Raw genomic sequence first — 27,784 nt, 5'->3', positions numbered from 1 at the left:
TTTTGCCCTCTGGACCAGAGCTCCTACAGCACTCTTGGATCACTTTGCCTATTACTGTGTGACAGTGTACTGAGAAACTACAGCGTAAAGATTGTAAGAAAGCTGTTGAGTGAAAAAGTGTCTTAATGTCCAGGAGAATAAGGGGATTTCTGCTCAGGTCATATCTCACTTCCATTTTTTTCTGTTGAGTTTAATCTGTAGGAGTCAGTAGTAATAGGAAATTTTCAGCAAAGCAATTTGAAGTTTCTCACAAAGTGATGGGGGAGAGGAGAGTTTCCTTGAGTTTCTTTCTCCTAACTTAGGGTATAAAGCTGTGTCAACTGAAGTTAATAACTACTCCACTTATTTCAGAAGCAGAAACATCCTTGTGCATTTAAATCACTACAAACCTGAAGTTTCGAGTATATTTCCACCATGTAGACCATTCTAGCAGCATAACGGACTCTGTCAGGTGGGGAAAACTATAATTTATTCTGTTTGCATGCACAAATGACTCTTCATCATCAGAGATATGTAACATTTAACAGAAACTCAAACCATACAAAAAAAGTAGTTGCCTCTCTGAGTATTTGAGAGTAGGAAGAGAATAAAAAGGATGACCAAGCAAACTCCTTAGGCATGATTTTACTAAATATTGCACAAATTAATTTGAAATTCCAAATGCTTGTATAAGAAAAAAAAATGATTAAGCATGCATTACTGCTGGAAGTGTCTGAGGGGTCTTCCTGTCGTTGCACTGGAATTCAGTGTTTGATCTTCCTACCTGAGCTTGAACTCACATGCTGGCAATTCTTTGTTTTGTCAGTTTATAAGTGTGTCTCCTGTTCTCCTTTCTAAAGAAAAGGTCAGTGCTCTTCACTTAAATAATGCCATTAAGAAAGCAACCCTCATTTTTTTTCAGCTTGTGCAACTGAGCAATTGAAAGGCACAACCTCCATTTACCTCACTGCCACATTTTGAATATGAGGAAAAAAATGTGACTGCAGATAATCCACAGGCAATGAAGAGTAATGTCTAGTAGTCTGTCTCCAGGATTGTTCCCTACAGCATATTTTCCAACTTTTTTTCCAATCATATTAAATGACTCATTTAATAAGCTAACTGTTTCTTCTTATCCTAGGGGAGACTATTTTGCAGTGCAAGATGTTCATGTTATGAGGGTCTCTCTGTTTAACTCATCCCATTATTCCTAGTTATACATTCTAATATCAGTCAACCTGCCTACCTTTTCACCACCCTGCAGCCTGTTTCTTTATGTGTCTGCCAATACAATAAACTGATTTTGCACCAAAGAACTTAAATTGTTATTAGTTTCTCCACCTCTCTAACTGCTCCATCCAGGAAGTGTTATTTAATGTCATGTACAGCACCAGCTTAGTCTCATGACAAAAATGTGACTGTGTTTTTTTTTAATGTGTGAAAACAATACTGTCTGCAAAATCAATGTCAATTTAATATATTGTGCTGCTCTCTGGTGAGCAGGTGGCTCCATCTCTATTTAAAAAGAGAGACAGCTTTTCCTCCAGCCATGAAATTAAGAAATTTTGCATCAATACGTAATATTCAAATTGAGCAATGATTCTGAAAGAGGGAGGGGTGCTTCAGTTGAGCTTTATAGCTCTTTGTTCAGGTCAGATGTGCAGTCAAAAACAAAGACTATATACAAATGTTTTTAGTTATGATGCAATGATTTTTGGAGTATAAGTCCCATGGAGAATTTGAAAATGGGATAAGACTTTAGAGTGCAGTTTGGGGTTAATTGTTGTTAGTTACACCTTTAGCCTGTGGTTAATCCAAGATCCCCAAAATCTGTCCATAATATTTGCACTGATGTTCCCTTTCATGAGCAGAGCCGGATTTGGACCTAGGGTGTAAACTGCATTGAGCTATGCCATATTCCAGCTGCTTCACACATCCTTAACTCATGTTTTATGTGAGTTTGTACGATGCTGAGGGCATTATTTTAGCCATGGCCAGTTGCCTGTTGATAGCATGACCATATCTGAATGAAAAATTGTCCTCTTCTGGGAAATATCTCAGGATGTTTCTGTTTAGTTCAGCAAATAGCATCGAAACGTACAGGAGCTGAATTTCTGTTCACTTCAGTAATGTGATATTCTACTGCTGACAGCCTCCCTAGATGGCTTGTAGTCAACTTTCCAATCCAATAAACCCACGATATGGGCATAAAAATGAAGCAGAGTCAGATAACCATAAATGAGAGAGCTCTGCGAAGGAAACTTATAAAGCACTGTGCAGGACCTAACAGTATAAAACAAAGAGGCCAAAGGGAAATTAAATAGGCCTGGGATATAGAAATTTCCCTAATCAATACCACTACAACATTTCCCCTCCCTGAAAGCACTACTTGCATCTTTTTGGTTCCTCCAGGCTTAGAAAAATCTGGAATATGAAGCAAATCTTTCCTGTGAAATTTAATGGTTCTAACCCCATCATCTGATTCATCGGAAGTTGCACCTCTTTCTTGAATCATTCAAGGGCAGATTTGGAGGGCAGAACTGTGTCATCATACAAAAAGTTGAAAATGTTCATGATGTCCAGCAAAATATTTCCTCTCTCTCTGTGAGTGCTGGCCCCACCTATGCTTCCTTGTGCTGCCATCTGTAATTCCCATTTTGGTGAAGCGCTGGAAGGGTTGGCAGGTGCCCAAGATTTGCACAAGTCTCTGCCTGAACAGAAAGTGCTCATAGCATAGGAACCTCCACCAAGACCAGCACACATAAAGCTCACAGGCACGTGGAGAGAAAGGCTACTTCCCTCATCAGAGAATGGAAATAAGAAATAAACTCTTGTAAGAGTAACTTACAAGAAAAATTAGCTCTCATATTTTCTTCTTAGTACAGGTTCTGCATTTGAGGTCTCCTGAGATACCACTACTATGCACTGATGATATATCATGCAGATAAACTATGGCAATGGAATGATTTTTTTCTCCAATTGAATTATTTTCCTGGGCTGAAAAGAAATATGTTGCTTTCTGACAAATACTGATTAGCACAAACCCACGAAGACTTGATAAACCAGCACTGAAATGGCTATTGTTTGACAAAGTAGCACTCAGAAAACAGGAAAATATGGGACAAACACAAAAAGCTCCACCAGTTTTTGATACCAGAAATGCCGTGTTCCTGCGAGGTGTGTCATCCAGTCTGATTTCAGCTGGTATAACTCACTGCCATGCTGCCAACAATGAATGGAAACAATCTCAGTTACTCCATTTCTACAGGGCTGTGCCCCTACTTCATATCACCTTGGACTACTTGTAGTGAAAAGGCTAGCATTTATTTACCTTGAATTTTAAATACCCTGAGATCTGGCTTTAAAGATCAGCTAGAACATGATTGCCCTGATGTGACTCTATAATCTCACACAAAATTCACAAGTATGATGAGACCCAGATCCCTCCCCTCCACAAATACATAGACATTATATGTATTTATTGTGCAACCCACATTTACACAAGAATTAGGACTGTAGCAAAACTAAACAGAGTGACAATCTGTGCTGCAAAAGTTGCTATGAGGAGTCTTTGCATAAAAAGAAGTTGCTTTAGGATCCAGGTTCCTTCCTGAACTGCAGAGGCAGTCAGATATTTTTTCAGATGCATAAAGAGTTGAGCATTGAGTTTATAATGGCCACACTATATGAATTTAAGTTTCCATCAGGTTTAAAGGTTGGCCATTGTCGCCCATAGCTTGCTCCATCCACTCTAGATTTCCCACAAAACACCTCCTGAAGAAAGCACCATGCAACAATCATTATGCAGCTCTTCACAAAGAGAAGTGGCAAACCAGAACAGCAAAGTCCTTCACTTAATGTTGAGCTTGAACTTTTCTATCTCTCTCAGTAGACCTTTCCAACTCCACTCCTGCTGATCAGGAGTTAAACAAAGACCAAAAAAAAAAGACATTTTTTTATATAGACTCTGCTGCAAACCTACCTCATCTCCTCCAAAAACATAATAAAGATAGACTCCATTTTGTCTTAATGTGAAAGCTGTTCCCTTTAAGTCAAATTCTTCAGAAAGGCTCTGAGTGAAAGTATAAATTGATGTCAAGTTTAGGTGTTTTTAGATTCTTTAAATTTGGACAGCTCAGAGATCAGCCATAAGGAGCAGCAGGGAAGTAGCTCATGTTCCCGAGCCAACACAGCACTTCAGCATTCTCACCTTGCATAGTGCAAACAGGAGCAGCTCCAGCAGTCTCAGTGGAAGAACTCTGACCGCATACAACACTCTCACAGAATTAAATATGCCATCATTTTCATGATCATTCACATTACAGATAAGAAACCCCAGAAAAGCGGGAAGCAGAGGCCCGAAACCAGTTATATGGCCATCAAAATACTCCAGCCTCACAACTCCTCCAGGTACCTCAAGTCTTTGGTGGATCAGAAGACTCAGTACCTTAGTATTCACTGGGAGCAAGTGATATTGTTAACGCATTTCATTTGCAGAGGTGTTCATTTTGCTCAGTTTTTTTTTAGTTTTCCGAGTCATATTTAGTCAAATAAGAGTCAGAATATGTTAATAATGTTTAGTTCCCCTAGACTTTCATGCATATCTTTCTTTTACAAATAGCTGATGTTCACAGTGAGTGCTGTACAAAAGCTGTGTAAGGACCAGCCTGCTTTGAAGAACTTGCACTCAAAGGACCAAAGAGCTAAAAAGGGGACAGGGATAACAGTAAGTAAACAAAAAACAACTGTGGCCTAAAATTTGCAACTAATCAGGCACAGATAACACAAACTCTTAGAAACACAATAAATTTGCTGAGATTGGAAAGGGACATATTTTGTACTGATACAATGATACGGTGTTTCACACCAATTTCAATTCACCTGTCTTTGGCACAGTATACCATCACAGCCAAAGAGCTTCACAGCAAGAAAAAAGATCCAAGATTTTCTACAAGTATTAAGAATGGACAGAATTATAGTAGCAAACCCTAAAGGAAAAAGAAAAAAAAAAAGAGAGGGAAAAAAAGAAAGGAAGACCTGCAAACCTTCTTGCCTCCAGGCATAAATGAATTTTCCACCCATGGAAGTTGGGAGAAAATGTCTGAAAGGTTAATTTTCAAATTGCCACTAGCTGTGAAACTTCTTGTCTGCTCTTTTCAAGCAGCTGGTGCTGTCTGCTGCCAGCTGCAGAAGACTGACCTTCATCAACCTTGGGTCAGACCTGCTCTAGTGCTTCTCCTTGTCCTATATATATCAAAGTGGAAAAAAAGGTCTGCTGTCACACAAGAAACCACAGACAAATATGTTTTAAAAGACAAGGTTATCCTTGTCTCCTTCCTTGGTGAAGGCTTGGAAATAGAGCTGCTGATATCTGGGATTTTCAAACATCCTAAACATTTAGAAGGTAATGTATGACACTGAAAAGCCTTACAAAAAAAAAGTTCTATTCATCTTGTACATAGCAGCACAACAAAGGATAGTTAATAAAAAAATATGAGTGCAATGAACAGAATTTGAAATTTCCTTAAAATCTCATCTCCACCTCAACAATTAATCAATTTCAACAGCCACTTATTGCTTAATACACAGCATATCAACAGAGATTATTGCTGAAGCAACAATTCCTCTTAGTCAATCCTAGCAGAGGCTGAAATTTTCCAGAGCAAAACAAATTATTCATGCTGACGGGCCAATGATTGTCTGCAGAGAAGGAGAGGTAACAGAATGTGTGTCCAAAGACAAACACAACATACATGTTGGACCACTAAATGTGTCAAACATCTTGTCCTTTTCAACTTTACAAAATGCCAATGCAGCAGTTTCTAAATGCACTGTGGCTTGCTAGTTCTCCTGAAACAGAGAATAATTTTATTAAGCAAGCAACAGAACAGATATTATTTCCCTAGCTATGAGAAATGTGGCTCTAAGGCTCATAAATACACTTCTGAAATCTCTAGCTGAAATCCTTGCCTCATTACCCACAGCTACTTTCTTTACATGACTCTTTCATTCTGAATATGCATTTTAAACCCCAGATCTGCATCATTTGGTGGAAACTGGGATAACTCCTCTGATTTCAATAGAGCTATGCCAACCTGTATTGCTTATAAATCCAGCCAGAAAAGAAAAAAACCATAAAAATGCAACACAACCACTCTTTTAAGCATTCAGAACAAAGTTTAATGAACACTTCATATTAGGAAAAGAAAAAAGGCAGAAGGAAGGATCTGGATACAAAGCTGAATTTTCTCAGTGAAGGCCTTATTTTATATAGTGGTAAATGGACAGCCCCAGGTCTGCATGTACCCATCTGCCTCAGCCTTTCCTTGGTTGAGCATTTTGCAGAAGGATGCCAGGGTCCTGCAGATGTGGAGGTCTGTCTTACATGCCCAGTCCAGGAATAAAGTGGATGAGTCAGAGTGCAGATGGAGACTTTGAACAAATCAGAAGAAACTTCATTACAGAAAATGTCAGCAGCAATTTTGGTCCGTACCACAGAAATTAGGCTCCTTGACAAATGTTTGTTGAGACAAATTTATTTTCATTTATTCTCATCACTGTCTTTTTCTACCTTCTGTACTAAACACTGATTCTTCTCTGCAACTTTCACAACATCTGCTTCTGGCATCTCTTGTACTACCTGCATGGTAAGAGAAATCTTGCTACAAGAGCCCTTGAAGGGTTTAATAATTCTGGAGCTGTTTACTAAAGGAAGGACTTTTAAGTACCATAAAAGTTGTCTATGCTTTTTAGAGAGAAAGGCATAGCAATACCCTAGCATATATGTAAGGGAAATGCTTTTCTCACAAGAAAAGCAATAAATACAATATCTTTCTTTGTTATGAGAAGAAGACCCTTGAAGAGACTGTTTCTGGTGAGTGTCCCTAGCTGTGAGTTTGTAGCCTATAAAGAACAGGGCAGAGCACAGGTTTGTGCAAATGCATTCAGTGCAGCCTCCTGACACTTATGGGGAATTCAGTCACCTCAACTGGGTTTGCTCCTTTTGAGGACACACTCTAGAACACAGGCTTCTCTGTGGTATAATTGCTATTTTTATCTGTGCTTAATGTTATCAAAAGGAGTGAGATTCAAAAAATGCCATGCAGAAAAATGTCTGTAGCATCTTCATCATGGACTCAGAACCCTGCAGGGCAATTAGTCCAAGGGCTGTTAGCTCAGGGTCTCTCAAAGGCTGGAAGCAGGTCACTGCACGTACCAGAAGATTCCTCCTCCTTCCCAGAATCTGACAAAGTAGGACTGGTATCTTCTGCAGCAGGTGTGAGGCTCTGGAACAGAAGGCCAGGCACCTGATAAGGTGGGTGAAGGTCCTTCTGGGATAGTGAAGCTCCCTAAATCAACACCACCTGTACCTCACATCAAAAAACCTCCTTTGTTAGGAGGAAAGGAAGGGTGGTTGTAATAGGAGCTCCCTTCTAAAGGAAACAGAGGATCCAATACACAGACTGGATCTCACAGAGAAGTCACCTGTCTCCTAGGGGCACAAACAAGGGACATCCTGCAAAACTCTCCAGACTAGTAAGGCATCAAGTCAATGCATGGCTCCAAGGCTGGTAACAATGGAAAAATTTTGGGGTTGTTGATCATAATCTACTCAACACCTCGTCTACTGATACCTGATGGGCATTCATCATGAATTCCCAGGATTTCTCAGAGGGGAAAAAGGTCTAGCACAGGGGCTAACAGTGCTCTTTGATAGAGCTTTAAACCAGCTTGGAAATGGGAAAAGGAAAATAGCAGGCTTGCCATGATGAGTGCTGGGATGGTGTACCAGAATTTGACTAAATGAGCACTAATGGGATCCCTCAATCTGCTTTAAGAAGCCTTGCTACAAAGTACTACACCTGAAATGTCTCTACACTAATGAGGCAGCGCAAGGAACAAACTAGAGGAGCTTGAGGTTTTGTTCTCAGTCCCAGCTGGGCACCCAGGCACCCCAGGGAAGCGGTGACAGCACCAAGCCTGAGAGTTCAAGAAGCATTTGGACAATGCTCTCAGGCACAGGGTGTGACTCTTGGTGCTGGGCCAGGAGTTGGACTCAGTGGTCCTTGTGGGTCCCTTCCAGCTTGGCATTTTCTGTCATTCTGAGATCATGGGTCATCAGTTTGTGTAAGGTCCATGGTGAGTATTGCCCTCACATCATGCAGTACATACCTACACACATACACATGCTCAGAACACATTTATTAAATCCAAAACACTGTTCACATATCTCCTCCACCTCTGTCCTTTAAAACCCTTCAATAACAGCTTAAAAAATTATCCTGGGAACTGACTTGCTGAAGAAGACCCCACATAACTAAAATAGGACCAACAAAGAGCCCACCCACTCCCAAATGAGGCAGCCTTGTATTGAGTAAAGATCAAGATAAGACAATGCAAATGTATAATTTGTATATCAAGTGTGGCCAGGAGGAGCAGGGAGGTCATTCTTCTCTGTACTCACACTGGTGAGGCCACACCTTGAGTGCTGTGTCCAGTTCTGGGCCCCTCAGTTTGGGAAGGACGTTGAGACGCTTGAGTGCTTCCAGAGAAGAGCGACAAGGCTGGTGAGGGGCTTAAAACACAAACCCTGTGAGGAACAACTGAGGGAGGTGGGGTTGTTTAGCCTGGAGAAAAGGAGACTCAGTTCTGACCTTATCACTCTCTACAACTTCCTGAAAGGTGGATGTAGTCAGGTGGGATTGGTCTCTTTCTCCAGGCAGCAAATGTCAGAATCAGAGGACACAGTCTCAAGCTGCATCAGGGGAATATAGGTTGGATATTAGGAAGAAGTTTTTTACAGAACGAGTGATAAAATATTGAAATGGCCTGCCTAGGGAGGTGGTGGAGTCACCATCCCTGGATGTGTTCAAAAAAAGACTGGATGTGGCACTTGGTGCCATGGCTTAGTTAAGGTGTTTAGGGCATGGGTTGGACTTGTTGATCTTGAAGGTCTCTTCCAACCTTGTGATTCTGTGTGATTCTGTGTGAATGATTGCCTTGGCAAGTAACGGGAAACACAGGTGTCCCTCCAAATTTAAGCATTGCTGCCAAAGATTCTGGATTTCCAGGGAAATATGACCCAATGGCCCCAAAAAACAACAGTACCAGCTCATGTTTAATCATGGCTGCAAGCAGAGTGAGGAGTGATGTCGGGGCAGAGACAGACAGCCAGACCCGACAGAGTGACACGTGCACTTCTTGAGCCTCCCTGCAAGTGTTCAGAGGGTGATGTATTGCACTGAGCACCCATCTGACTCATCATTCCCAGCACAACAGTGAGTGATATTCCTGGATTACTTTCTCCTGACACATTTTCTGTTGAATAACATTAAGTACACCCATGGTTCATCATACTCAGTGCTGTAGCTATTCCCGATAGTCTTACTTTGAACATTGTAGGAAACCAGCAGGAACATTTTGTCCCAGGAGGATGAGGGTTTACTTTGCCTTTTCTTTTATTCAAATCCTTTCCTGCAGCTCAGAGGAGCTATACAAATGAAAAAGAATAAGGAGCAGGTACTAAATTCTATTGAAATCTTTGCTAGCATTTCCTAACAGCAGCCCTGGATTAATCTTTTCTTTTCAAAGACAGGGGATTATACTGGTCCTAACCAGGTTGAAGTCAATTTTCTTCATAGGCGCTTGTATGGTTCTGTGATTTAGATTTATGACCAAAACAATGCCAGTAATAGACCAGGGTTTTACCTGCTGCTGAACAGGGCCTTCTCTCTTTCTTACTCTGCTCCCCACCCTTGGTGAATGGATTGGGCCTGCACAATATGTGTGGAGGGGACATAACCAGGCAGATTCCATGGGGTTTAGGGAAGTTGCCTGTGTTTTGCTCAGGAAAACAAGTAGGCATTTAGTATCACTTGTTTTGTTTGCTTTCTTCTTCCATTTCTTCTTTTTAAGTTTGTTTTTTGCTTGTTTGTTTGGGGTTTGGGTTTTTTTATCTTTACCCACAAGTTTTCCTGCTTTTCCTTTTCTCTCTCCTCCTTCCTGGGACTTAGGTTTGGAAGCAGGGAGTGAACAGCTCTGTGGTGCTTAGCTGCCTGTCAAGGTTAACCAAAAACAAGGTTTGTAATTAAAATCTTATTGTTTCTTAGCATACGACCTTGTGCCATTGGGTAATGCCCCTAACCAGTGGACCACACTGTCACTGGCCCTCAGCAGCTGTGCAAATGAATGTGGAAAGGATACAGCTGTGGTGTCTTTCTCTCCAGGTGGGTTCCATCCCACAGCCCATGCTTTCCCTAATTGCAACAGCAAGTTAGAGGGGGAGGCTGACCCCTGGGCTCTAGCCCTTGTGCTGCAGACAGCTAAAGCCCCAGACCTGGGGTTTCAGGCTCAGAGCAGTTGAGTATTCATACCCAGAGAGAAAGCTGAGAGAAATTCTGCACTGCTGGAAGATCTGTTGAGTTTTCTGATTATGTCACCAGTGTACCAATATTTTCTCACAAACTCCAGCTCCCAGCATCTTGTGACTAAATAAGAAATTTTGTTTCTTTTAAAAAGAGGAAGTTTCTAGACCTCAGGGTCAGGCAGGAAAGACAGAAAATGCAAGGCTCAAAAAAACCCCAAAGTCAACCAAGATCAGCCTTTCATTTCTTAAATATGCATTAAGATGTGGGGTTATCAATGCTAGAAAACACCAAAGAAGCTGAGAAAAGTCAAATACAAATTAGGGTCTCTCCCCCAAAAAAGGTGCTGGGCTCGATAGTCCAACTGCACCTGTACCAGTGCCTGCAGCACAGGCAATACACAGGAGGAGCTGGGGTCTTTGTGCAGCAGGAAAACTGACACAGCTGCCATCATGGAAACATGTTGGGATGACTCACACAGCTGGAGTGCTGCAATGGATAGCTATAAACTCTTCAGATTGGGCAGGCAAGGAAGGAGAGTGATGGGTTAGCCCTGTGTGTTAGGGACTGTTTTGACTGCCTTGAGCTTGATGGTGATGGTCACAAGGCAGATATCATGGTGGAATTCTACCACAGAGCACCTAACCAGAATGAAGAGGCAGATGAAATATTCTATAAGCAACTGGGAGAAGCTTCCCAGTCTCTGGCCCTGTTCTCATGGGGGACCCAGCTTGCCAGAGGTCTGCTGGAAATACAACAGAGGAGGGAGCAAACAGTCCAGGAGGCTCCAGAGTGTGTGGAACAGAACTTCCTGACACAGTTGGCAAGGGAGGCAACTCGTGGATTGCCCCTCTGGACCTGCTGTTTGTGAACACAGAAGGACTGGTGGGTGATGCAAAGGTTGGACTCTTGAGCAAAGACATCATGAAATGATTGACTTTTCAGTTCTTGGAGAAGTAAGAAGGGGTGTCAGCAGAGCTGCAGTTTGCAGTGGATATTAGGGAAAGAATCTTCACCACAAGGGTTTTCAAGCTCTGGTACAGACTGCTCTAAGGACCATGCCTAGAAGTATTTTAAAGATGTGTAATTATGCATAGGTATAGATGTGGCTCCAGGGGACATGGTTTAGTGGTGCACTTGGCAGTACTGAGTTAATGGCAGGACTTGAAGATCTTCAAGATCTTTTGTAACTTAAACAATTCTATGATTAACAACCCGATATACAAAAGATCAGTCTTGGAAGTTCTTGGAGAAGTGAAGAGAGCAGATTCACAGCTCCCAAGTGCTTTGAGCTGGGAATAAAAGTGGACACTTTGATTCTTACTCCCATGCTGTGTCTTTGCTGGGGGACAGTGATCATCTGGCATTATGTATAGTGCAGAGCAAATATCTCCCAGTCACTCCCTCAGACATAATGAGAAGAGTAATCCACACTCCCCCTTGCAGACCTTTGAAGGTGTCTAATGTCACTGTGACCAAAGGTAGCAAAGCAAATTTTTTGTAAGCAAATCGAGCAAGGTAGGTCCCTAGACAGAGGAAATAATATGTAAATTGTCTATTTAACATGTATCATACATGTAACTTACACACACACATATACACAAGATATAAAATTTACCAGCTGGGATTTCCATCATTTGGAACAGAGTGAGAGACTGTCACTTAAAGTTAACTATTTATAGACCAACTTATATTGATGTTCATGGATCACATTCTGCATTGGATTGCTTCCATGTAAAGTGGAGTAACTGAAAGATATATATATATATATATATATATATATATATATATATATACACTACAGATCCATGCAATTCTGAGAGCTGAGTCCCTGCTCTTCCCTACCCACCACATCCAAGGGTCACAGCTCCAAATGAAGCAACAACAATTTCTTGTGTGAGAGTTGCTGGTCAAAGAATTTGGATCTGCTGAAGTTTGGAAAAGAAAGAAAAACCTATGCAAACAAACACCTACTCCTAAACATCTAATGAGTCAATAAAATCTGATGCTGCAGATTTGAAGATGAAATTTAATTGACCAGTAGAGTCCCAGACCTTGACATTGTAAATGAAGGTAAATAGCAACATATTAAAAACTCATCACTGTAATTAACCTTGTTTTTAATAAAGACCAAAGTCCCACAGAAAATTTTGCATTATTTATGCCATTGATTTCATTAGTGTTGCATGGCAAAAATGAAAAAAATGGTCTTGCAAGCTCATATGAGAGCCTTGAGGACAGAGTGACACTGCATTGAGTCCAGTTTGACAGTGTTGTTTTTACAGTAAGAACCATATTTGTCACACTTCCAAGTCACAGGAAGGGAGATGGAAGGGACCCACAAGGGTCATCAAGTCAAACTCTTAAGTCACTAACCCACACAGGGATTGAACTTGCTGCACATTCTTCAAAACAGAAATTTGGGGTTAATGTTCCTACACAATGCTTCCAGTTATGGGTTGCTGTTATGCTTATAAGACCACATTATGCACTAATTTTGGTATTTCTGCCCTTATGCTGCAAAGTAACTTCTCTTATGTTTGCTTTCCAGCAATTAAATCAGACCTTAAAAAGGTTGCAGGGTTCAAACAGGAAGGAAAATAAGTGAATAGTAGTTAGAGTTTATATGAAGCTACAGTGGTTTTCCTGCCTATAGGGGAGTGCTTGGTTATACAGATAGGTTTGGTTGTTTCAAATGTTTTAGTCAAAGACTTTTGTTCAGCTTCCTGCTCAGATACCCTTAATCCACTTGCTCCCTGGGTTATTTGGTGAAAGAAAAATTCAGGGCTGGAGGCAGAAAATCTTACATATCAAGTAGTACTGGGCAGGTGGAATAAATACAGCATGGACTGCTTTAACCTTTAAGATGTCTCTGACATATGTAGATGTTTAAATAGAAAGACAGCAAGGAGAGACATGCAAAGAAAAATGGAAAAGGAGAGGAATGCCTGAAGAACATAAATATGCCTGTGACCTACAGATTTGCCTATGGCAAACACAAACCTCTGCCTTTCCAAGTTCTCCCAGATTTGAAAACACTTTCCCACAAGCAAAAATTTCAGTTTTCCCACACATGTGAGCATCACCCTTCCTGCTGTGTCTTGGGGTCAGGCCTGTGCACAGCACTAGGAATGTCCTACAGGTGTCTGCCCTCTCTCCTTTCCCATCAAGTGGCACAGCTTTAGCCATTTCATAGATATATTCATTATTATATATATTATATATATATTAACACAGTAGTATGGCATTTACAACCGGCACTGAGGGCAAATAGAGGACAAACTAGTGCCACATTTTCGGTAAAGACTAACAGGAGGCTTGGGATCATGTTTGATTCAATTCTGCTTTATGGAGACAACAGATACTTTGTAGGATTAATCATCATGCAATTATTTGCAGAATAAAATCATTCATCCTGTGTATTAGACCTATAATGCAGAAAGCAAGGTTGACACTGGAATGAAAAATATAACCCTTCTTTTTAAACAAGTTAGAAAGTTACTATATATTGTGCAACTCCCTATAAAGACTACTGTTTCTATTACAGCCACTTACTGATTTTGAATTTCTGAATCAAGGCATGCATGCATGCAAGTGGAAGGATCTTATTCATGAAATTTAATTGTATTTCTCTCAGAATGTGTTAAGCAAGCCATATGATATAGATATTCTTCAGCCAGTATGTTTCAGGGAAAGTAATTCTAGATTCCTCTAAGGAAGTTAAATGATGCATTTTTAGGAAGAGAAAAAAACATTGTGTGTTTTTTGTCACATAGTAATTCTGTCCATGACTTTAATATTATCCAAAAAAATTCCAAACATGCAGGATTACATCAGCTTGTGTTTTGGAGTGTGTTCACACAAAGTATTTGCCTGTATGGATCATTCAGGTCTGGAGTTGATCTGGTTCTTAGCTGGGACACACTGTCATTGTCCACGCAGCCTCTCTGCCCTCCAGACAGGTCCCCTCTGCTGCTGGAGACCCAACTGTTACATGGGAATCCAGCCATGGAGAGAAATGTGCCAGAGCTCAGGGCCACGAGGGCATTGCACACTGACCATGAAGACACTCAAAATTTGTGAGCAGCCTCTGTTAAACCAAAGCTGATGTCTCAGGCTGATAAAGCACAGCGGGGCAGGAAAGGTCAACGCTGGGTGTCAAGCAGACAGACACCAGTTGTTGTACCAGTTTCTTGGATTCAAAGTACTTCAAGCTGTAACAAACCTTGGATGTCCTGTGTTGGTAAAGCAGGGCTCAGGTTCTGGATTTCAGTGTCCATTCAAATGTAAGGACTGAAAACCTGCAGGTTTGTCTCTCTCTTACTTCACTTACACCAGGTTGCTTCCCCTCCCTCCACAAAAGCACACATGCTCAGCCCTTTACAGCCATGTCAGGTCACATTGAGACATTCTGTGAGCATCTATGGGTAAAATAAGTGTTGAAGTGATGTTTTTAAGCACTATATTTTGTAATTTCTTTGAATTCAAGTGTAAATAGGGTAAGCTGACTCAATAGCATACAAAGTACCTTTCTCATCCTTCTCTGGAATTCAAGCCTACCTGAAAACAAAGTTCTAAAATGGAGGACTCCAGTCCACTGTGTGTTTATTTTTCTTTTTCTTGTATGTCAAACTCCTAGCAGACCAGAATTCAGAGTCCTTGAATGTAGGGTTTGTGCTGTGCATTTGACCTGATTAAAACCTTGGAACCTGAGAAAAGATGATATTTTGAAAAACAGCCAGTGTGAGCCTCCTTGTCTTGCCAGAAAAATAAAGGTTATGCTGTTGCCCTTAGCTTTACATCTCTACTACCAAGTCAGCTGGGTCAAAAGAGAAGCCTTCCCTAAAATACTATACAGGATTTCTAGATGTCCATACCCAAGATATATAACTGCTGAGCACCTCTCTTTCTAAGAATACCTCATAATCCAATAAAATAATCCCAAAGAGGTGTATTATTACTGGAAAACAAACCAAACAACTCCAACTTTCAGCAGTACTTTAAATCCTTTATACTGGAAATGACCTCTTAGATTTCCACCATGCAATTGATCCTGCTTTTAGTGGGAGGTAAAGCTAGAGGATCTGCTGAGATCTCTTCCAAGCTAAATTATTTTGAGTCCAGAAAATATCAGGGTGCTCTCAGAAGGATGCTGTCACCCTTTTGAACATATCACACACATCTGAGCTGTCTTTTGCTGACCTACTTTCCTTCCTCTCCACGCAGCTGGATTCGAGATCAGACACAGCCACAACAACTCATACTCTGGCAAGAGTTGGCTGTAAGAACCATTCCAGAGCAATAATCAGGCCACACCCAGCACCACACAGTATAAAGGCAGTTTTAAGATTCCTCTGTGCACATTTCAAGTTCATACCCTTCTTCTAATGTTCTTCACATATAGCAACAATTTCTCTAGCTGGTTCTGTTATAGGGTCTGGAGAGTCTAAATACTTCCGATTAGAAGTAAGGATCATTTCATCTCTCAAGCATTCCTGCCTCACTGACTCCCCTCCCTTCCCAAAGAATCAAAATCCCTTTAACCCTCTGTAAATTGCATTGGCAGCGTGGGTGCAAGGAGTTTTGTTGCCATGTGAAGATAAAAATAACTCCCACCCACTCTTATCTTTCCTAAGGTAAATCATGCATGTGTAATAGCAAGATATGTGATTGCTGTCCCCTGATTTTTACTAGGAACGAGCAGCCAAAATATTGGAGGTCTTACATATGAATACAAGAAACAAACTCTTTAGTTTTGGACTGGCTCCAACTTTATTAGGTAAATTCTACTCTTGCAAGTGAAAAAACACAGAGTCAGAAATAGGAGTGATAAGCATTCATTACACAGATTTCTGGCCATTTTGTATTTTTTTTTTGGTATCATAAAATAAAATTTAAAAACCAGCTCCCCTTCAAACCTTTTTCTTTCACCACAGTTAACAAGGTCTCATTTTCCCACCAAAATTTAGCAAGATAAAGCTACAATCAAAATTATGCCTTCTTGGCTTTCCATGTCTTATTGTGTCTTTTCTTTTTTTTTTTTTTTTTTGGTCTGAGACATACAATTAAAAAAAAACTCATCTTTCTTCATCATTCTGATTTTTGTTTCTTCTCTTTTTGAATTTTTTGAAGCATGCAATTAAGTTTGCCAAGCTGCAATGAATACAGTTTAATTGAAGGGATCAGAGACAAGATGGAAAATTGAAACCTTTTATTTTAACAATCTCAGAGTCTGTGGGAACCTTCCTCATAGTTTTGAACTCATGGAATTTTGCAGGCATTGAGAAGTAAACAGGATTTGAACATGAGTAGATAGACTTAAAATAAATCACCTTGCAGTTAAAGCCCAAGAAAACCAAGAATTCTTTTCCAAAAGCAAGAACAAATACACTGATTTCTAAGGGTTTTAGAGATGATCCTTTCACAAGACTCAAAGTCTGGATCAGAGTTTATTCAATCTGGGGAGTTTAGATTTATAACTGAGAAAGACCAGGTGTGATTCTGTCCGGATTTCAGCTCAGGTAGTGCTCACTTCTTCCCAGCAGCTGTTACAGTGCTGTGGTTTGGATTTGGGATGAGAATGGTGTTGATAACACACTGATGTTTTGGTTTTTTGCTTCAGTGTGTTTATCCTAAGTCAAGAACTTTTTTTCTCCTCGTCTCCTGCTCTGCCAGTGAGGAGGAACATGAAAGAAGCTGGGAGGGAGCCCAGCTGGGACAGGTGACCCAAACTGAGCAAAGGGATGTTCACACCATGGAATGCCATGCCCAGTACACAAACTGGGGGGAGTTACCCAGAGGGGGCCAGTTCTGGGTTTGGGGAGGGTGTCTGGCATCAGTCAATGGGTGGTGAGAAATTGCATTGTGCATAACCTTTTTTCCTTTTTATTATAACTATAATTTACCATTCCTATTATTGCACTGTACTGTATTTTCAATTATTAAAATGTTCTTATCTGAATGTAAAAGTTTTACTTCAATTCTCCTCCCCACTCCACCAGGGTTGGGGGAAGGAGGGAGGGGTTGAGTGAGAGGCTGTGTGGTGTTTCATGTCCATCTGGGCTTAAAACCACAACAGATTCAAGGTAAACTGGACCTTTAGATTTTCCCTTCAACTCTTTCCCAACCACTAATTAACTTCCCTTTGTAGGTGAAGTAGTGTTTGTGGAGGTTAGCTGCTCTTAATTAAAGCTATATACCAAGTGCTAGAAGTTCCTAAGTTTAGAAAAAACAGACTAGAGTTTTACTTCCAAACAAATGCTTTCTTTTTAGATTTGGGGTCTTAACACCACAAATATAAAAACAAGTGACTGAAACAGCTCCAACTGTTTTATCCACAATTTTATCACACAATTTTATAATTGTTTTATAACAATTTTATCCACACCGTTCCATATATGCGTAAAATCAAAACATAAAGATAGATTTGCTATGGAAAATTCAGCTTGTAGGTCTGGTTTTGATTTGAAAAGTTAGTGGAGAATTAACTGGTTTTTATCATCCTTTAAGGCATGTTTTGTGCCGTGGGGCTGAGGAGGTGGTATGATGATGCCTCTTCCATCAATCTTTACCAGCATTTTGCTTCCAACAGGCACAGTGCCTTTGGAGCCAGAATAGCACAGCTGTTGCTGAGAGTAAGGCTGCAGAACACACTTTATTATGTACTGTAAGTACTGGATTGTTTATATTCAGGGAGAACAAAAGGGCTGTGAGTGTGTCTGACACCTGTCTAGGGGTGTAAGTAACTAAGTAAAACTTCTTTTATTCTCTTTTTTCCAAAAGTTTGCCCATGCAATCGCTATAATAGTAGTAGTAGTAGTAGTAGTAGTAGTAGTAGTACTGTTGTTCATTTTCCTCTGTGGAACTCATCAAACTGAAAAAAGCCCTCTGCAATCTTAAATGTTCCTATATCTTTTGCTTCCCATTTAGTTTTGCTCCCCCACCCCCCACACCTTTTTTAACATATCCATATTTTTGGGGATGTTTGGAACTTGGACGTCCTTCCTGCACCCTTTTCTGCCCACTCCCCTTGGAGCCCTCTCAGCCCTCTTGTGTCATTCCACAAGTGGAAGATTCTCCATAACAAGTGGCCAGCATCAGGTGTATCAGGGGCTGCTCCAGGGCTTGTCTCCAGCTGAGCCTTTGTCTCCCTGCCCACAGTCCTTCAGTTGTGGAATTTGCCAGAAACACTGGGGCAGGCTCTGAGAATCTCAGCTGCTTCGTTCCTGAGCTGTCACACTGGGAGCAACCCTCAAGCAGGCATTCTCCTGCTAAATACAGTGAAGATTTGGTATTGGCAAGAGCCTGGGAGCCTGTAGAGACTCAGTTTCCATCCTAAGGACATATTTTATCAATTAATGTCTAAAAGAAATGTCTTAAGCATTTCTCACCTCTGGAAAGGCAATGGATGAATTTACAGCACTGAAGTAGCCAATATTTCCACCAGTTTCATCAGAGCTTTTGCTAATTGATGATGCCCAAATAGAGCTATCCAAATACACTTGCAGGAGATTTTCTTGGGAGGTTTTGGAATATGTTTAATGCAGATGAAAAAAAATGGTACCTTAATGAGTAGTCAAAATCAACAGTTGGCTGTGAGTAACAATGAACAAACAAAATAGACTTTAAGACTGTGCAATGTCAATCATTTTGACATTAAAGCAAATTTTATATCAGTTGGTGACACTAGCATGATTACAAGAGGAGAGAATTGCACTGCCTATTTCTGTCTGGATAAAAATAGGCATCTTAAATCTCTTAAGATTTGCCAGTGCAGAGACTGTCTGGTGTAAATGTAGACATTGTGTCAACTACAATTGAGTTAAAGCAGCTGTAAATGCTGGGAGCAAGCTCTATGTTAATCCTCAAAAAAATTAAAAATTCGTCAGAAACCTTTCAGAACTAGATATAGTTGGGTTTTTTTGCCTGAGTACTGTGCAATTTTTAACTTTCAACACATCAAAAAATTTGCAATCAAACGCAGGCAGTAAAAAATATGCAGTCATCCTCTGAAGTAAGATGTTTCTATTACACTTCTATTCCTGGCATATCAGCCATAAATTCAATGAATTACAGAAAAATGCTAATCTCCTCAGCTATTAAGAATAAACAATCTTTTCATTGCAAATTTTTTTTCCAGTTACCTTGTCTAACTTTTCAGAAGTCATGTCAGTTTCACAGAACTCTTCATAATTCTTGAATTTTTCTGATCCACATAAAAACAGATTAAAACATATTTCAGAGAGATACAGATACAAAAATGACAAAAAAGAATAAGTTATTCCTTTCCTGCATCTCAGGGAATCCCCTTCATTATAGCATTGCACAGTTTCTCCTCTTGAAACAAAGTTGGGGCTGTGTTCTCACAATCCACAAATCTCTATTGATCTACATATGGCAAAGGAGTTACAAGACAGGGCATAGGAAATTGGTCAGGAATTCACAAAAATTCAAACACCTAAAAAAAATTCACTCAGAAACAGAAATAAGAAACAAGAATCAAAATGTTTGGAAGAGTATTTCTTCAATTTTCTGCTAAATTGTCTCATTTTATAGTAAGTTTGCAAGCATTCAGCTTCTTGTAGCTTAATCATTTGGGGCAAAAGTGAACTTCAAGACATACCAACATAAATTATATGTACAGCATTATTCAGTGCTCAGCCACCATGGATGTATTATGGCAGAAGGAGTCAGCTAGGTACATTCCAGATATAGAGTAAAAGCCTATAATTTGTAATTTAAGGCAGTTATTTACAAGACAACTAAATGAATACACACTCTACCTTGTCAGATTTTCTTTTACAAGGGGACTCTCTTCAGCAGAAATCTTCTGACTGATAACAGTTCAGAAAACTTCCCAGAGAATATAATATTATGAAGTCTTGTTCTACTTGGCCTATGCTACTCAAATGTTCAGCCAGAATTAGAGTTTCTCTCTCTCCCAATAATGCAACAGAGAGGTCAGTATCTCCATCATTAGTTTATGCAGCAGAACTTGATAACTCTGCCATCCTCATCCTGTAACATGGAGAAGATCCTGGTTTAACCTAGGACAAATCCTGACAGGGCACAGTATCAGGAGATCCTGGCTCGAGTCCCAGCCTGTTCCCTGTACCAAAAAACTTGCATGAATAAACAGCAATAAACACCTGTGGAACCTTTGTGTTTCACAAGTTTTCAGGTATGAACATGCCTAACAATCTCCTACACTTGGGAGAGTAGGAAACCCTGTTTCAACACAATAAGCAAGGCATATGACCAATTAGTGAGACAATTAGCAAATTTTATATTGCTGGAATATAGAAGATAACTTTGGCTGTAGGATCAGCTCAGGAGAGCTGAGATGGTGGATGATCATGAATTGCATCATTACTGAGAGTAGTTTTCTATCCAAGATGGTTTTGTCCACCAGGGTTTTATTCAGAGAAGAAATAAAGCTGAGATAAGCAGTATTTCATCACTTTGTTTGTCAGCTTTGAGTCCATTACCACAGCAAATTGGAAGATGGAATGTCAAATAACACTAACAATAACCAGTGAAAAATGAGAGTGGAATTGCAGACAAATAATCTATGATTGCTGAAGATTTTTTTATGTATAACAATCAGTCACTTAGATATGCCTCATTCCCTCTGTGGCTGTTATAGGGGCCATAACTGTCAACCCTACCCTGGTTTTGCTGCACTCACTCCCAAACTCTATTCCTGGATTAAATAGGAATTAGGAATGTGTCTGAGGGTAGTGGAAAGACAATGTAGAGCTTTTGGATAGTGGAAGAAGAGCACATACTGACAGTACAGAGGTCTTTACTAGCCAAAGCTGCAGCGGGGATCTTAAATCATGTTGCAGAATGAGAGAGAACTCCACAGTGAAAAACATTCACTGACATGCCTATGCAAGAATAATGAATTTACCATGAGAAATCACAGATGAAGATTCAACTGTAAGTACAGATCTCCCTCCAGGTCAGGAGGATGTACTGACCTATAAAATTATAGTATTTTGCCAAGGGCCTTCAGAGTTAAAAAAGTGTGGTCGGTAAAGCAAAAGCAGCAGTAAAATCTCTTAAGTTACAATATAAGAAACGAACATGAAAAAAAAAATATCAGCATACTTCAAGGCACCAAGGTCACCAGAACCAGACTGCAATCAGACAAGAAATAAGAGGAACTAATATAAGGTGTAGGACAAAGGGTGAGGGTGACTTTTGTAAAAGTAACCTCTGCAGTATTACATATTACTCACTCAGAGCAAAGGAGGGAGAGGACAGAATAGGGACTTCACTGAATGACTGGAGAGTTTATATGAAGAAAAAAGAAGGAAGATTTTCCTTCTGTGATGTTAAATGTCATTTTGATGTACAAAAACCCTGTCCTGATGGGACAGAATTCATCCAAACAGTGATTTTATTGAAATAATAAACTCCAGAGAAATAGCTTGTGGGAGAACAGAACTACACACAGGGGAAGAAAAGTAAAAAGCCTGAGGATGTGGCTGAAGAGAAAAACAAAAGGGATTACAGTGCTTGCAAAAGAAATTAACTAACTCAGAGATTAAATTTGGGATTTGAGAGTACTAATAAAGGAACAAGAACCAAAACCTCATGAAGGAGGTCATTAAGGGTTTAATGTCCAAATGCAAAAAGTTTAGCAAAATGGAAAAGAAGGGCAGGAACACCTATATAAAGAGAAATGGCAACAGAATGTCTGAAACCACAGGTATGAAATCATGAAGGCATGGATATAAAGTAGTTGTAGATATGAAGTTTTTGCAAGGTTTGTGAATGATTTATAACAGTCCTCTGTGGTGGAGGCCATTCCACTGAGTTAAAGTTGGGCAGCATATCACCACATAATCTGCTGTTCTCTGATTTTTAGATTGACAAGATGATGTTGTCATATCAGCAACTGTAATTAAGACATTTCCTTATCTTCAAAAACCTGAGAAGTTTACATTTCCCTCCAGAATCTTCTCTTCTGATGACTAATGGATGAACAATCTGCAGTCCATGGGAAATAACTCTTGTTATTAACCAGAGGATAATTCCTCTAGTCTGCTCTCAGATACCATTTTCCACAATGGAGCATTCCTGTCTCATGGGAGTCATACCAGGCTCCTGGGAGCAGAGAGGTCCTGGGAACCCAGATCAGGGCACTGCTGATAGTTACCCATCTCCTTCCCTGAGTGGCCAGCAGGTCATATCCAAAGGGCCTTTGCAGAAGGGAGTGAACTACCAGCCAGGTGAATTGCCTCAGCTGAAGGTGTCCCAGGTACCTCATCCTGGGGAATATGCATGGATCAGACACCACCTGTATTAGCCCAATTCATCTCATGCCTTCAGACACCAGCAGGAAAGTGGGCAATGTGGCCACCTTCAACAGAGCACAAGACACACAAGACACAAGGATGGGCAGCTGAAGTTACCCTATGGGTTACAAAGGACACTCATAGAAGATTTTTATTTTCTCTGACTGAAAGCATTCAAAATCAAAGGAGAAGAAGGACAAAGAGGGTTGCACAGGCAGCATAAAATGGCAGCTAATAGACTTTTCAGTCTAAAATGTTGAGGTATCTTTATTGAGATACTGAGAGTTCACTGGTAGCCACTTTGTTGGGCAGTTGTCCTGAGCTGAACCAATAGACCTGAATAGATTGATTTTAACTACCAGATGAAGAGGTAAAGTGGGGGATGTTGCAGAGACACAACTTCCTTGGATGCATGCGTACCTCTGTGGATACATCATGGAAGGTGTGCTGTCATTGCAGTATAGAAATATAAAAGCCCTGTAATGTCTTCTTCCCTGTTCTTGCAGTGCACAGCTGGCTTGCAGCTGGAAAAAGTTCCTTGTAACCTTGGTTGTCCAGGCTGGTCCAGGCTGGAAAAACAGAGAGTTTCCTTTAGAGCCCAGTTAGTTTCCTCTGTCTTTGTAGCCATCTCTTTAAGCAATACAGATGCAACAAAAGCAGAGAAGATGCAGTTCCAAAGCTGCAGGATGCTCGTTTCTCTGTCTGACAGCCTGGAGCCGAGGAAACATCCCTCAGTTTGTTTTCCCGTAAAGTCTTAGCAACTTATTAGATACTGACTTTTGCACTAAACTTCTCTGTCAATAACCTCATCAAAGAACTCTGCCAAGAAAAAACGCTATGAGGAAAAAGAGAAAGTAGCACATAGGATTCAGGGTGCATAAGAAGTAGCTAATATATGTGTATATTTACAAGAAGAGATAATTTTTATGTTCACGCTGTCTCATCAATGCCTCCAACAACTCAATTTTCCTGCGATATCACAGACTCTGGATATATTTTAGGTTCCCAGAAACAAATTTCTTCTTCAAAGACCTTGAAATACAAATATTTTACACAGTGGATTATGACTCAAGCTCAGGGCTGAGTGATGGCAAATTCCACAAAAGCAGTATATGTGCACACATCCCAGAAAACAGAACCAAATGCTCTGCAAAAAACCATCTACTTCTGCTACTTAATATTTGTGGGTCATTGTACCAAACTATGACCTCAGTACCAGATCATGATCCTGCACTGGACCCTCCAATGTCTTTAATTCCTTGAGAAAGTAAAGCAAGCACAGGAACAGTTCTTTGTATAAGCAAAAGATTAACTACATGAAAGAAATAAAACATTTTGTTGGATTAACCCCATCTGAACTAAACTGCTTTTAGAAAGCAATTTAAATTTTCACCTTAGAGATAAGCAAGAATCTTCATCGTGGCTCTTGCTAAATTGTACCTTGTTGCTGGTTACTCATTGCTTCACCATTGTGGTAAAACCTGCAAATATTATGAAATATTATGAAATAGTCACACATAGCAGCACTAAAATACACATTACCTGCTTCCATGATGCATGTCAAATTTTTTCCCTATAAGGGCCCCACTGATTTTCAGTGCTTTTGTAGAGACCTTTCACCTCACCCCTGACTCAAGCTTTCTAACCCTTTTGCTTTGTTTTCAAAAGTGGCAAAGTCTTCTTTTTCCATTGTCAGAATGTGGCATTCAAGGATGCAGTGAAACATTTTGCATCCTCTCTTGATAATAATTCATCAGTTTGTTGATAGTCTTTTCCACAGCTGATTTACCTCTTAATTGTTTTCATTTCTGTGGAACAGAAAGTTTTAAAACATCAACTATCTATTTTAGTCCATTGATCTTACTGCTGTTATTTTGCTTGCAAATGTAATAAAGCAAAAATCATTTGTAACTAAGCAACACTATCTTTCAGGTTTGTGATCTATTTCTCAATCTTTCAAAATGATGTTTCAGTTAGAGTTCCCCAAGCTTAGATGATAAAAATAAAGAACTTTTATCTTCTTTCAGCAGGAGAACTCAAATGTATGTCACACAGTCTCCCACAGTACATGTTAGTACAGCTTTTCCTTGCTGTAAAATGAGAGGTCATTCATCCTGCTGTCTCTCTTGCCTTGGTGATCTGCTACAGTTGCTGTCAAGTTGTGATTGGTCTGGCAATATTTACGTGAACTTCAGAAGAATTTGTCTTTTTTGCATAGTCCACTCACAAAAATCACCATGGGGTACTTTTTAAAAAAAATTTCAGTCACACAGACTTTCTTATCAGGCTTTATAAATTTCAAGCTTATTCATAAATTCTTACATGGAAATAATTTCAAATCCTTACTACTTATCATTCCATCTCCCAGTTATTGGCATAAAGCTAATCAAAGACCTCCTTTCCATGTCTCTTGATACTTTAATTCATTTTATTATCAAGACCTTTTTACATTATCTTGAGTTCTCATTTTAATTCATTTTGTTATTAATTTAACCTCCTCTGGTAGCATCCTCCTTTTTCAGAAATATGGCTGCTCTTCTGGTTTTGAGGATTGAAACTCTCTTTCACCTGTCTTCTTAGTAAGAGAATCAGATTTCCACAGCAAAAGAGCTACCCCTCTTACCAAGTGATCTGCTCATTTGCAGAATGCTCTTTCTTTACTTTGGTTTCCCTTCTTCAAAAGTTTCTTGAGCTCTATTTATTTTAACCCCTTCCCCATTGTCTATACCCTTCATCACCAACAGACCCACTGCCTCAGAGCCAGAAGCCTTTCTAGCTCTTGATTCCCATTTCCTATCATCATTCTGGAAAGTGCACAGCCTTTTTACTTGTTCCTTGAAAATATTTTCACTTGGTTTTTTTGGCACAGAATTGCTAACAGGACCATCTTTTCTCTTTAGCCTGCTGGAGATCTCCATTTAGACACGCTCACTTGTGTTGCAGACTGGGCTGCCAGCCAGCCACAGGTATGTCACCTCATCACTGTCTAGTTCAGACAGCCAGCTGTGTCTCCAGCAACAGGTTCTGCTGTTTTCATATTGGAGGCATGAAAATAAAAGGGCTACCTCAAATTACTTAAAAAATACCTCAACATGTTACTTTTCCTCTTTGCCAGGTTGAACTGAAGGAGCTGTAAAGGAGAGTGTTACATGACATAACTTTATTGGCTGAGTTTTGATGCAAATTTCCTTAGACTTCTTCTGCAGCCACAGGAAAATAGCAAATCCCTTCAAAATTATTCAGGCACATAAATAACAGTCATTAGGAGAGCAGTTCTTAGAGGCATCCCCTTTCCAATGGCATTGGCTAGACAGACCAAAGGAAAGTGCCTCCATAACTCACCAATTACACAAAGTGCCAGATCAGGAGGTCTGGATATCTTAATTTCACAGCCATTGTCACCTGCCCTGAGCCATGTTACATGCTTGGTTGACATATTGACATTTCAGCCTCTGTTAACCAGTAAATGTCCTTATTGGAGTTTTGTAATTTCAAAACTGATGCATCCTCCATTTCCTTATTCAGCAGCTCTTTAGTCATTTACTCATAGCATGTGATATCTGCATTTGTTCTTCCAATTTTTCCTTCCAGTATGGCCACTGACTTGTATTCAGATTGAGAAAATCTTTCCTGGCTTCAGGCAGGAAAAAGAAACCAATGAAACAAACCCAATTATAGACACAGTCACTGTTCCATCTCAAGCCATTGTATACAGAATAATATGTGGATCATTTAAAGCAAAGTATAAATGCTGTCATATAGTATTTTCTAAATTACACAAGCATCCCAATTAGACATTTGCTATTGCTACTGCCCTGCTCCAGCAGCCTGTGGCAGGAAGGGACTGTCCCCTCCAAAACAGACGATGACCTCTGTCTCCAATGTCCCAGCCACACAGGCTCACAGATGTGCCAAAGTGTCAGCTGCCAGGATTTTAATCATGGGAAGAACAAGATGGAGGCAGTAAAAAAACCTGCACATGCCTACAAAGAGGAACCATTTTAATTAGTTACCCCTCTCCCAGAAGTGCCTGAGACTAAAATTATAATTTTTGTAAAGAACCCAACATATAAACAGATCCAACTAAAGCAAAATATGTAATCCTATGGTGCATATCTCACTTATCTCTGAGTACTCATAAGTGAACATAATGAATAAGAATAAGAATAAGAATAAGAATAAGAATAAGAATAAGAATAAGAATAAGAATAAGAAGAATAAGAATAATGATTGAATCTCTAGGAGTACCAAGAATCCACAGTTTTCAATAATTGACACTATTTGTCAAACAAAAAAAGAACAGGCCACTTACCCCTGGTTCCATTGGCTTTACCTGAAATTGCAAATACTGAAGCTTACTGAAGAAATCAAGTGTAGCGGGTTCAACGCCTACTTTCAGTCACCACATTTGACAGCCCCACAAATCTGTGTGGCCATAAAATTTTGGCCATAAAATACACTGCACTATTTTAACACTCAACATGTTTATGCTTGAAGCTGCCTCTTGAATTCCCAGGGAAGCATTGGAAGAAAATTAAAAAGCACAGCCAAAAAATATAACCACAGTCAGCCCCCACTCATAAAGTTTAATTGGAAAGCAGATATTAAGTATGTATCTTTATTACATTTTGAAACAATGAATAATATATATGTTGTTGGCTAAAGACTGAGCTCTGAAGAGTGAGTATATTGTTTTATTATTCAAACACAAGTGAAAGTGCACTGTATTTTCAATTCATATGGGCACCACTTTCTGTGAAATAAATAAATACATCCACCAGCCTCAGATGGTGATTTACATACTCAAGTACCTCTAATCACAATCCTAAAAGCAAGGGTGGAAAGAACGGTAGCCAAAGCTGTTGCCAGGACAACTTATCCCTGGATTTAGCATTATCATGAAGGGAAAACCTACAAGGAATTTAATTAACCAATACCTCAAACTTACAGCCTGCCAAGCACTGCCTACGCCCTTTTAAATCCCAATTCCTCAGGAATGACTGCACTACTGGTGGCTGCACCCACTCAACAGAGAAGCAGCATGGGATATGTCCACAGGATTCCTTACAAGCCAGCGTGAGCCTGCCCTGTGTCCTGGCCCACAGCAGGAACCAGGAGCCAGCAGCCGTGCCAGGC

At 40.0% G+C, this 27,784-nt stretch overlaps 1 long non-coding RNA gene across 1 annotated transcript in view; it reads right to left on the bottom strand.

Annotated features, from left to right (window-relative positions):
• LOC139587453 (uncharacterized) overlaps positions 1-27,067 on the bottom strand; it is a 99,108-nt gene extending 72,041 nt beyond the window's left edge. Inside the window, exons 1-2 of the long non-coding RNA XR_011678400.1 lie at positions 26,961-27,067; positions 24,042-24,129 (exon numbers count right to left, since the gene is read on the bottom strand). This is a non-coding gene — a long non-coding RNA (uncharacterized lncRNA). The remainder of the gene's footprint in view (positions 1-24,041; positions 24,130-26,960) is intronic.
• Between the last annotated feature and the right edge of the window lie 717 nt (positions 27,068-27,784).

The sequence above is a fragment of the Agelaius tricolor genome, unplaced genomic scaffold (genome assembly GCF_023055355.1).
Source record: "Agelaius tricolor isolate 1412-34295 unplaced genomic scaffold, bAgeTri1.0.p SCAF_2, whole genome shotgun sequence".
NCBI classification, from domain to species: Eukaryota; Metazoa; Chordata; class Aves; order Passeriformes; family Icteridae; genus Agelaius; species Agelaius tricolor.
This window is presented reverse-complemented; position numbering and strand designations above follow the sequence as displayed.